This window comes from Ceratotherium simum, chromosome 19 (genome assembly GCF_057802395.1).
Source record: "Ceratotherium simum simum isolate JZ-2026a chromosome 19, ASM5780239v1, whole genome shotgun sequence".
Lineage (NCBI taxonomy): Eukaryota > Metazoa > Chordata > Mammalia > Perissodactyla > Rhinocerotidae > Ceratotherium > Ceratotherium simum.
In genome coordinates, this window is record NC_141918.1 from 18,100,376 (window position 1) to 18,112,549 (window position 12,174).

At 36.6% G+C, this 12,174-nt stretch overlaps 1 long non-coding RNA gene across 1 annotated transcript in view; it reads right to left on the reverse strand.

Moving 5' to 3' along the window:
• LOC147914505 (uncharacterized) overlaps window positions 1–12,174 on the reverse strand; it is a 38,799-nt gene that overhangs the window by 16,287 nt on the left and 10,338 nt on the right. Inside the window, exon 2 of the long non-coding RNA XR_015555174.1 lies at window positions 7,685–7,735. This is a non-coding gene — a long non-coding RNA (uncharacterized LOC147914505). The remainder of the gene's footprint in view (window positions 1–7,684; window positions 7,736–12,174) is intronic.

Here is a 12,174-nt window from a genome sequence, read left to right on the forward strand (position 1 = left end):
TTTTCCAACTCACTTAAAGGGAAATTAGACCCACCTAGATCTTTAGTCTCTAGGACCTTCAATTTGGCCACTCTCTTCTGCTCCCTCTGGCTCCAGTTGGCACTACCTCCACCAACCTCTGAGTTCTTGGGATCTTTATAAATACTGCTCCTTTCATATAACATATGCTAGCAGAGAAAGTTTTAAGAATAGTTTTAGCTGTATTTTATTATTATTTTTTCTTAAAATTCGACTTGAATTCTTGATTACATCAGTGAATGATTTCAGAAAAATGCCTCATCTCCTTAAATCAACTGTCATCATATTAAACAACAAATGTCATCTATTCAATACAAATAATTCAGTATCACCAGGTACTAGTCACTATACTAGGCACTGGGACACATAGGTTACTAAGTAGGTAACTAACTAGCCTGAACTCTCAAGCTGCTCATGTTCTATTATGGGAGAGATGATGATAAACTAACAGTTGTTATCCACGGCAAGAAAAAAATGGTGATATTTTTAAAAATTTGATAACATTTGCCAAATAAGTGCTCATGAACTGTAATGTGGGGGGATATGGGACTTTTTCATGTAAATCATGTGTAGACAGGAAATTTTATTTTATTTTTTGTTTGTAAAAAATGAATGTATTTATTTTCCTAAAAAGTAAAACTTCTCACCTTTCATAAACAAACATTTTAAACATCAGATATGTTAAACATGACCTGTCCCATCCTGTTTTTTTTTTTAATTGAAGTATAGTTGATGTAGAATATTATATTAATTTCAGGTGTATAGCGTAATTTGACATTTATATACATTATGAAATGATCACCACGACAAATCTAGTAACAATCTGTCACCATACAAAGTTATTATAATATTATTGACTATATTTCCTATACTGTACACTACATTCCTGTGACTTCTCTATTTTATAACTGGAAGTTTGTACCTCTTAATCCTCTTCACCTATTTCATCTATCCCCCCATATTTCTCCCTCTGGTACCCAGCAGTTTGTTCTTTGTGAGTTTGTTTCTGTTTTGTTTCATTTGTTCATTTGTTTTGTCTTTTAGATTCCAATATAAGCAAAATCATATGGTATTTGTCTTTCTCAGTCTGACTTATTTCACTTAACATGATACCCTCTAGGTCCATCCATGTTGTCGCAAATGGCAAAATTTCATTCTTATTTATGGCTGACTAAATATTCTGTTGTTTATAGACAGGATTTTAGAAGAGGGCAATGACATGTACAAAGGCTGATGTGTATGGCAAAGGCTTAGTTTGGGTTCCTCAGAAGTAAAACCTGAGATAATGTCTTAAATGCATGCAGTTCACTTGGAGGATGAATCTAGTAATAGGACTGAGGGAAAGGGCACAGTGAGAAAGGAAAAGTAGTAAAGACAATAGAAGGTTTCATTCTGAGTTATATCTGCAGGCAACACAGGCTCAATTCTGTCAATGCCTCTGAAACACAAAGGGAAGACCTCCAAAATGTCCCTCTAAAAGTCAGGAGAGTGGAATATTTATCCACCACTTCTGCCCACTATTGCTTGAAGATTGTCCACAGGAGGATAACACCCCCACGCTGGCTGTGACGGTGCCAGGGTCAAGAGCGCTTCTGTGGCATGGGGAGAAGGGACTGAAACAGAATGCTGCAAGATGCTTCGTATACTTGAGATAGTGCAATGAGAGAGCTTGCGTAGAACTGTCTGCCACAGCAGTGGCTGAAATCAGAGGCGGACAGAGATGTGACACAGTTACCAGAGGCATTTTCTACAGGGGACTTTAATTTGGTATAGCTGAGGCATAGGATGTGTGCATGTGTGTGTGTGGCTGGGGGGCAGGGGAGTGTAGAGGACTGTCGGCAGTGAGTGGCAGGGGATAGGTTTAAGGAATCAGGCAGGAATAAGATTATTGCTGATTGAAGGTGCCAAAGTATGAAATTTGCACTCTCCCAAAGATAAACATTGGAGAACAGATGGTAATTCATAAATAGAAGTAATCTGGTAGTATATGTGTTTGAGAAGGGTTACTCTGAAAACAATTTTGGTAATGACATGAAAAGGAGCAAGACTAGGGAAGATGAAACTAGTAGAAGATGAAAACAGTGATCCCTTTGGGGGACAAAGCAGTGATATTGAGATTGGAAATTAAGGACTATATAACGGAGATGATGTATAAGTCATGGGGCAGGAACTGGGCTCTAACTGGATGTGGAAAGTAAAGGGAAAGAGAGAAAACAACCGTGACTCATATCTTTGTAGATGAACAAGTGGATTGGTCACCCTGTCAATTAGAACTGGGGATGAAGTTCACATATTCAGCTGGTTAAGTTACCAGGAGGCGTTTGGAGCTTGAACTATAGAAAAGGCTCTGGGTTGAGAGATGGATCTGCAGTTTTCTACAACTAAGTAGAAGTGCAATCTGTGAATGTGCATGAGATCATCCACAAAGAATATACACAAAGAGAAGAGACAAGAGCACAGGACTCTGAGTAATGCCAATATCTAAGGGGTGAGTGGAAAAAGAGGAACCACAGATGGTACTGTTAGGAGTTAGTGGAAAAAAAACAGGACAGACTGTAGTCATAAAATCTAAGAGAATCTAAAATTTAAAGAAGAATATATTAAACGGCTTTAAATTACAGGCATTTTAATAGTACTAGCAGTGGTCAATAATGTTAAATATCTTGTACATTCCACTAATGTGAGAATACTAAGTGATAATTAGATTTTGCAGTTAGGCTAACAGTCATCTCAACAAGAGCAATGTCTGTGTAGTGGTGAGAAAAGTTGTCAGCTCACAAAGAGTTAAGGAGAGAACAGAAGAGAAGGCACAGTAACCTGGCTAGGATGGAAAGAAGAGAAATTAACAAACAGAGGGGGTGATGTAGGAATAAATTGGGGCTGTTTTTTTATGTGGGAGAAACTTGCGCATATTTACACGTTTAGGAGAGACGGCTGGCTAAAATAGGAGAAAGAGAAAAAAAAAAATAATGGAGCAAGACCTGTAAAGTGAGATCCACGGTACTTGGAGCGTGATGGGTTAGTGTTAGATCTGAGAAGGGACACATCTTTCTTTGAAGCAAGAAAGGAAAAAGAAAGAAAGAGGAAATGTTGTTAAGTTTAGGGGCTTTAAATTATGACAATATGTTAATGGTCTAGCTATTTACAATTTTAATTAGACAGAACAGATTTTGGCTCCATGATGACACTGGTTATTAGAGAGAACTTCCCGTTGTTGGATTTGTTAATGAGTTTGTAACATTTTTTCTCTGGGAGATCTTTAAGGACAGCAGAGATAGCTATCAATCAGGCGTGATTTAGGAGAAGGCTAGTGACGAGGCCCCTGTTGATACCTCCCAGCAATATCATTCCATCAGTAGAATATATCAAATAAAGCTCCTTTTGGAAGTGGCAGTTCTTAGCTCAGTTGTAGGTAAATGGCACACAGTAGGTACTTAATAAATAGCTATTAACTTAATGACATAACATACTCTACATTTTAAAAAGAAAGATATATCAATAGTTTAATTAATTATTATCCTTGGACCAGAAAATACTAGCACCACTGGGGTTCTAATTAGGAAAATTATTAATAGAAAGACCTCCTATTTGCAAGATTTGCTTAATTTGTATTTGTGAGATGAATTTTACACGTTTCCGTGGTAATGTGTTTTTGTGATTTTAGTTCCTATCTTTGAACACAAAAAGTCCCTGTTTCTTAAACAATCAAAGAAAAGGCACTGCATCTCAAGACTTGTTTTTAGAAGTGCAATATCTAGGGCACCATTGGGTCAGTTTCTGATATTACTTGAAGCCTCAGTGGAGTTGATCCAAAGATGGAGATCTCATTTGTTCACAGTAGGGCTCACATTGTGTCTTAGGTGGCGTCCCTTAAGAGGTGGGAAACCTGAAGAAAAATTGCCCAGTCTACAGTCAACAGGCAATTGTTTTCTCAACTGAGAATTATTCCCTTGCTCTGACCTTATGGGTTTCCTTGTCACGCTGCAGCTCTGAATGCAGAAGGGAAAACTGTTATAGAATGCGGCCATCTGCCTGTTTTTTACTGAAATTAGATAATTCTTTTCGTGTCATGAGCACAAATCTGCATGCAAAGTATGAGAATCAGATCCATGTCCAGTTTGTCTAACTGTAAACACCATGAACAAATAATTTGTAGTTTTTACGTCTATAATATTTTGGCTCAGGGAGCTCACTGACTGACATATTCTTATCATACCTTAGTATTTTATTTCCAATAGTTATTTGGAGAATGTTCTCCCTTTAAATAAAAACCTAGAACAACTATTTTAAACTTTTAACTTATATTATGTAGATGATATAAAAGATAAATTATGTTTTCTATAGGCACTATGATATAATGGCCTCATTCTCTTCTCTCTTTTTTTTTTTTATTTTGGTGAAGAAGATTGGCCCTGAGCTAACATCTGTGCCAATCTTCCTATATTTTGTATATGGGTCACCGCCACAGCATGGCTTGATGAGCAGTTGTAGGTATGTGCCTGGGATCCAAATCCGCAACCCCAGGATGCCACAGCGGAGCGCACAAATTAACCACCAGGCCGTCGGGTCGGTACTTCTCTTTTTTTTTAATGTAGGGAGATGGATCCCTTTAAGTATATATCATGGAGCATAAGGCAATCTCATGAAAGGAAACAAACAACTTTCCCTCTTGCAAGTTTCAGAGAGAGCAAGAACATGCATAAGTAAAGTGTAGCACACTCAGACAGAACTATGTCTTGCTAAGATGTCATTGTCCATAGCATGCTGTTTACTGGATTTAATTGAAGTTTTCAGTTGGATTCTCCAAATCCAGAGGTTCTTTATCTTTGAATTAGGAAAGACAAACCAAAGGCATGCTGACACTATTGAGCACCCACTAAGGAATGAGAATGATTTATAGTTTTCAAAGCAGTCTACTTACATATAATCATCCATGCTACAAATTCCCTATTCTAATGTATGATTCTGGCTTGTTGGCAATTTCTGTGCTAAAAGTTACTCAATTCCAAATCATCACAGTCTTGGTTTATTTTATATAATTTCACAGAAAATTTTCAACCACTTGTTTTTGTGGTGAAATAACAGGTAATAACTTCTTTAGGAAAATTCTAGCTTTGCCTTCAGATACATCTGAATGAAATCTCTTGTTCAAAAGAGGTAGGATATCCTCTTAGAAATGTACAAAAAGCCAATCACACTTGTTCTGCTGGCTTCTGAATCATGCATAGCCCAGCATCGAGTAGCACAGAGCATTAGCACTCCAGGTCCTTATCAGAGAATATTGCTTCAGACCAGCAATTATTTTTCCTGAGAATTTAGAAAAGCGTAATTTGACTACCAATGACAGAAGCACTTAGGCTCAGAGGCCTCAAATTGGTATCCCATAACCCGAAGGGGCTCAATATGTGTTTATTCAAGTGTTCCATTCAGCCCATAGTGGCCCAAACTTATTTTTGAATTAGATAACAACGTTTCAAAATCAAGAGATTTCACTTAAAATCAGGATATTTGCCTTTTCATGGGAAACTGGCAACCTATGTTGCTACAAGAGCAGCCCTCATTACACCTTTTTTACCCAAGTATTACCTTTGCAGACAATTGAGTTTGCAACCCCTGCCTGGAAAAACCTGGTTCAAATTCCAGCTCTATGTATCGTGTCGGCTTGAAAAAGAGTTACATAACTTCACTGCACCTCAGTTTTCTCGTATATAAAATGGATATCACAATAACTGCTTTACTGAATAATTCCAGTTAAAGTACTTTATGATATTTTAGACAGCACAGATATCCCTACCATAGATGGGCTGATACTCGGGAAACTGTGGCTAGCTCAGTTTCACTACAGACTCCTTAGATGATGAATTTATGAGGGGATCCAGAATCTGTCGTGTTTTCTGCAGGCTCCAAACTTGATTGGTCAGCAATTGACAGGTGTCAATTCATATTAATCAAGCCTACAATGCTAAACAGTTAAACGTATGTTGTTTTGTGGCATAAATTTTCATTGCTGAGGTATCGGACATTGGAGTCCTGTGGCCAACACATTTACCCCTTGGGTAATTTACAGAGATGATTGTCAAATTCCAACCAGGTGGCTATGCATTTACACTTAGAAATATAACAGGCCAGGTTAATATATACACTACTTAAGTCCTTGGGCTGGATATTCTGTGTTACAGATACTTCAATGGGAAAACACAGATTGGTCAGAAGATGGCTTGGTAAATATGGAATCACGAAGAACAGAGAATTAGGTATAAGATTTGAATAGTCGATGGGATTAGACGAAGCTACAATGTTAAAACTGGACAGGAAAAGTCTATAGCACCCACTTCCTTGGGCTGTCCTTGGATGGACAGCAAAGATTTGAAACTGAACTCTGTTTATTTTATTTTTCGTGCTTAACCTACCCTCCCACTCATTGATATCGATATTTCATTGGCATGTAAAGTCATGCAACCACGATTTGCTCAAGGCTTGCTCTTCCTAGAGAATCTTTGTCTTTCTAAGATAGGTTGTCTATCCCTGTCCAGGTTGATTATGTCTTGATCTTCCTGTTTAATTCTCAAAGGATAATCTTATTTACAAATTCTTTGTAACTTTTAGTTACAGTTCAGCTTGGCCCATTTCCTCTTAACTCCCTGTAAGAACTTGCTCTCCAAAATCCACTAATTATCTTTTCAACACTTTGACTCTGTGTATTGTTTTTATGTCTGTACTGGGTGTGTATGTCTACGTGTGCTTTAGAAAGCATGTTTAATGGAATCTGTCATACATGTCTCTGAGTTTTTAAAAAAATAATTTACCCTCTCTGGCTTCCATTTTTCTAATCTGCTGTATGAGGTAATTAGAATGTTTATCTGGGATCCTTTCCATTTTAACAGTCCTCTGATCTCATGATTATTTTAATACTAAAAAAGTCACGATATTGACTAATAAGCAGCAGAACATAGCATCTTTGACCTAAAAGCCTCAAATAACTAAAAAAAAACCATATGCACTTTCTAAAAGTTATGAAATAAATAACGTGAATTTCTCCAGATTTTACTGGCAGATCTAACAAGAAAAATATTTACTACAAAAATGTGGCTCTCAATCTCACTTCAATGACTAATACAGTTTCTTTTTAAAAACTGGTACAAAATTTATTCACTAAGTGAACAAATTTAATGCAAAAATATACTTCATTCATTTTCTGATTTGCAGATTTTAGGTCATCATTTATGAGGTTTTAACTTTATATTTTAAAGTGGTAGGAGAACATTTCCGTGTATATTTTCCACAGTATAATTATTCATCTTTTAAAAGTTTAAAATTAAATATACTTTAATTACATTATTTTTTTATTGTAGAATAGTTATAAAAATAGCATAAAACATATAACAAGTGCTACAGTCATTGTATGGATGCCATGATTAGAAAAAACTATAATATAGAATAATAGTGATTATAAAAATTCAATTTGCTCCTAATTTATTGAAAGCAGTTGAGCTCTTCATTATTCACTTTGCTTCATAAAACTCAAGGTCTGTTTATCATAGGTCAGATAGGCCATGAAATCTAAATAAATTAAATTGGGTCATATAAAAAGGAGAAACTTGCTTGAGAGCTAAGCAAAATCTCAGTGAAGGGGAAAAAAAAACGAAAGGAACTAAGTTTACCATACCTGCACATTTTTCAGTCTTATGTTTCTGTGTTCACACAAGAAAGTCAAGATCTAAAAGAGAAAGTAGGCAATGAGTAAATATCGGTTGGTACTAAAATCCTCCTTAATTCAATTTCTAGAACACATAGTTTTAATATAGTCATCAGTAAGAGGAACTACCTTTTTGAAGGGAGTTACTTTTTTGGCCAAATTTTGTAGCAATAGAAGGAAAAGAGTAGTCAGAAATGAAATGAAACTTTTACTCTTCTCATGTGTCTTATTGTGGATTTTTTTAATCTCAGTGTTATCGTTTTTTATCACTTGGTGTGCCACCAGAAGGACCAACAACTGAACAGCTGAATTCAGATTTTTTCTGGCAGAAAGAGTTAAATGTAAATGCCAATGAATAAGGATATCAAAGAGATATCTGCACTCCTCTGTTCGTTGCAGCATCATTCATGGTAGCCCAGATGTGGAAACAACCTAAGTGTCCATCAACAAATGAATGGATAAAGAAGATGCAGTATATATATACAATGGAATATTACTTGGCCATAAGAAAGAAGGAAATCCTGCCATTTGTGACAATATGGATGCAAGTTGAGGACATTATGCTAAGTGAAATAAGCCAGATAGAGAAAGATAGATACTGTATATGGGGAATGCTGTATAAGGGGAATACTTATATGGGGAATCGAGATAAAAAACCAAACTCACAGAAGCAGGGTAGTGGCTGGGGTGTAGGTGGAAATAGGGAGAGCTTGGTAAAAGGGTACAAACTTTTAGCTATAAGATGAAGAAGGTCTGAGGATCTAATGTAAAACACGGTGGCTATAGTTGATAATACTGTATTATATAATATAAATTTGCTAAGAGAGTAGAACTTAAATATTCTCACCAAAAAATAAAAAAGATAAATATGTGAGTTGATGGATATGTTTAGACGAGTTAATTACCTCAGTGGGAGAAACCCTTTCACAATGTATACATATATCAAATCATCACATAGTATACCTTAAATATCTTATAATTTTATTTGTCAATTATACCTCAATAAAACTGAAAAAAAAAGACAAGAATGAGGATTGTGGACTGGATGGAAAGCAGTTCATTACGTGAGATGTGGGGTTAGCATGTGAAAGGAGAAAGTGATGGCTGTATCAAGATGAACTACTGATGCAATAATTGGTGGTCCTGCAATGCAGGTTGCCTACCATCAGCAGTCTTAGAAGAATGGTATACTATTTAAAAAAAGACAGTACGTAAATTGACACAGCTTTCTTTGGGTCTAGTAATAAGAACTCAAAATACAAAAGTACCCATGGAATAGGCAAACAAGGATCTATTTCATCCAAACGTTTTGATGTTGATCACCAATCTACATTGTGCCCAATTCCCTATGGAAGAATGACAGGAAATATAATTGACTGCAGAATGGATACTTCTGGTTTCCAAAGCCTTTTTGCCCAGAGAGATTTCCTAGATATTTCATAATTCTTTGTGACTTCTTAGAATTGCCCTGTATTTTAGATACTATATTTGGGCAGCCATGTCAGTACATGCAATGGATTCAGGTACTTTATTTTCTATTTGATGAATTTATGTTCATGTCTAATGCCTTGCTTTCGTCTTGCTTTACCCTCCTATAAACAACAGGAAAACACTCTGAAAAGTTCCAGACTATGGATTTATATTCAGAGTAACTCAATTTAAAATAAATTTATATTTTAATATATATTCAATTAGGAATTATCCCCAGCCTTCTTAAACACATTCATGAAATGTCAGACACTTTAATATGAACTAAAACATCCTGCAATATGGGACAAGCCTGGTGCTGTAGTGGTTAAGTTCATGCGCTCTGCTTCAGCGGCCTGGGGTGTGCAAGCCGGGATCCTGGGCACAGACCTACACACCACTTGTCAAGCCGTGCTGTGGCGGTGTCCCACATACAAAGTAGAGGAAGATGGGCACAGATGTTAGGTCAAGGACAATCTTCCTCAAGCAAAAAGAGGAAGATTGGCAACAGATTTTAGCTCAGGACCAATCTTCCTCACACACACAAACAAAAAGATCCTACAATATATAAACTGCATATATTTTATTGTTCTATAAATTCCTTTTCCCCTGAAAAGAGGAGGGAATACATTTTTAATATAGTTGCTGCCATTCTTAATTAATTAATTAATTTATTTTTTGTGTTAATATCTGCCATTCCTCCTATTTTTTGCTGAGGAAGACTGGCCCTGACCTAACAACCGTGCCCATCTTCCTCTACTTTATATGGGACGCCGCCACAGCATGGCTTGACAAGCGGTGTGTCCGTGCACGCCTGGGATCCAAACCGGTGAATCCCGGGCTGCCACAGCGGAGCACGTGTATTTAACAGCTTGCGCCACCAGGCCAGCCCCTTCTTAATTTATTTTTAAAAGAATCACTTTTATTCTCTAATTACTTTAAAGTACATTCTGACAAATCTCTAAGTAAATTAGTTTTTCCACTTAAAAGTAAAGCATTTCTCCTTACCTCTTAAGTGTATCCTCGCAAGTGACTTACTTGAAAAGAATATGGAAAGGGGGTGAGAACTTGACCTTACAGCAGAGAAACCTGACAAACACTACCTCAGCTCAGTGATCAAGGGTAACATCAACACAAGTCATGTTGGTAGTATGTGCCCTTGATATGAGGTGATGAGAATGACATTTACTTCTGTAATTTTTCTCCCAAAAAAACTAAAACCCCAGTCTAATCATGAGAAAAACACAAATTGAGTGATATAGTGATATTCTACAAAATAACTGACCAAAACTTCTCAAAACTGTCAAGGTCATCAAAAAACCAGGTTGTCCGTGAAATCACTTCTACTATACAGCTACAGACCTTGCTGTTCCACCAGAAAGCAAGCACAAATCACTTTGCCCACTGCTCAACAAAGAGGACACGTTTCTTCCTCTCACCTCCACTGAACCCAAGGAGAAAGGGAGGTCCGAGGCCTGGGGACAGAATCTAATGATCTTGTTTCCTTTCAGTTTTCCTATTTCCATCTGTGCTGGTCTGAAAAATAGGAAGATTTGACTCTGCTTGATAATCTGTTCTTATAATCTGTGAAATCTTTCTCTTCTAATACCTAAAATAAGTCATTTGTGCTTAAAAGTCAAGAATTGTGTGGTTTTTATTTGCTGTTTTAATTCAGTTATCTAAAATAACTTCTCTAAATGCCGTGATTACCTCTAACATAGTGGCCAGTTTGGAGGTGGTTACTGGAAGAAACAAAGCACTCGCCCACTTAGAGGAAAATAAACTACAATAATCTCATCATGTCAATAGCCTCCAGAATAGTTAAGGCTTTCTCATTACTTACAAGTCAAGTCCACTCTTAATGTGATTTTCAAGGTTTTCAATTTTTCTAAACTTATCTCCAAGTATATACAATAAATATAGAATAAAACCTCAGCTCTAAAACTGAGTTATACTCACAACACTATGTAGAATGTTTATACCTTCCTCTGTATCTCTGCCTGTGCCATTTTCACAGCCAGAAATCTCATCTTTGATCTTATCTATCTTTCTAAATTATGCACAGATTTTAATTTTCACCTTAGCCTTCCATAACCATGCCAACTTACAGTGTACCCTAAATCTTCTTTAGTAATAAATTTAAATAGCTTTCTTTCATTTAGTAATTGGCCATGCTGTGTCCACTGACATCTTTTGTGGAATTATATACTATTTAGAAAGCAAGTATGGAACTTCATTATTATGGTGTTTAAGTCTGTAATATATTGATAGAGGAATTTAGACTCTGAGATTTTGAGTGACTTGCTTAAGATCACAAAAATAGTATCCAGCAAGATTAAGATTAGATCCACAAGTTATCCTGACTCCTGAGTTTGGAGCTTTTTCCTATATAGTGTTCTGTACTGCTGTTCAGTCCTACAAGTTTTTGGTAACTTTTGTCTTCACAACTAGTTTGAGGACAAGATGTTAGAATATTTCCCAAACCTGTACCACCCTCCTCTGTCTCTCCCCTTGCCTATTTCTCTCTCTTTCATCTCTCTCTCTCTCTGGCCCTCTTATTGTTGCTTTCACTCTCTCACTCTCTTGTTCTCCTCTCTCTGGAAGATCTGGAAAGATTTCTGTTGCTCTCGCATCTGTAGCTGCCTCTCTTATGCAGACACTAACCAGGACAATAAGTTATAATGGTATAAATCAAATGCCTATGTCATTAGATTTTCACAGAAACTGATATGATACAAGGTGAACAGATTTGTTCTCTACCCGTTTGTTCTCAATCCTAGTTCAGAGTCAATGCAATACCTTCTGCATGCCTGCTTGCTTTCTCTTCCAGGTCCATAGAAGTTTTTGGCTACCAAATGGAGATCCCAAATGTCTGCCATAAAATTTATTATTTTGACCCTTCTAGTACATCTTATCGATGAAAAATTGTAAAAGTTTGTAGGATAAAGACACCTAGAAGTTAGTATTTTGTGAACATGACCATGTCATAGTTT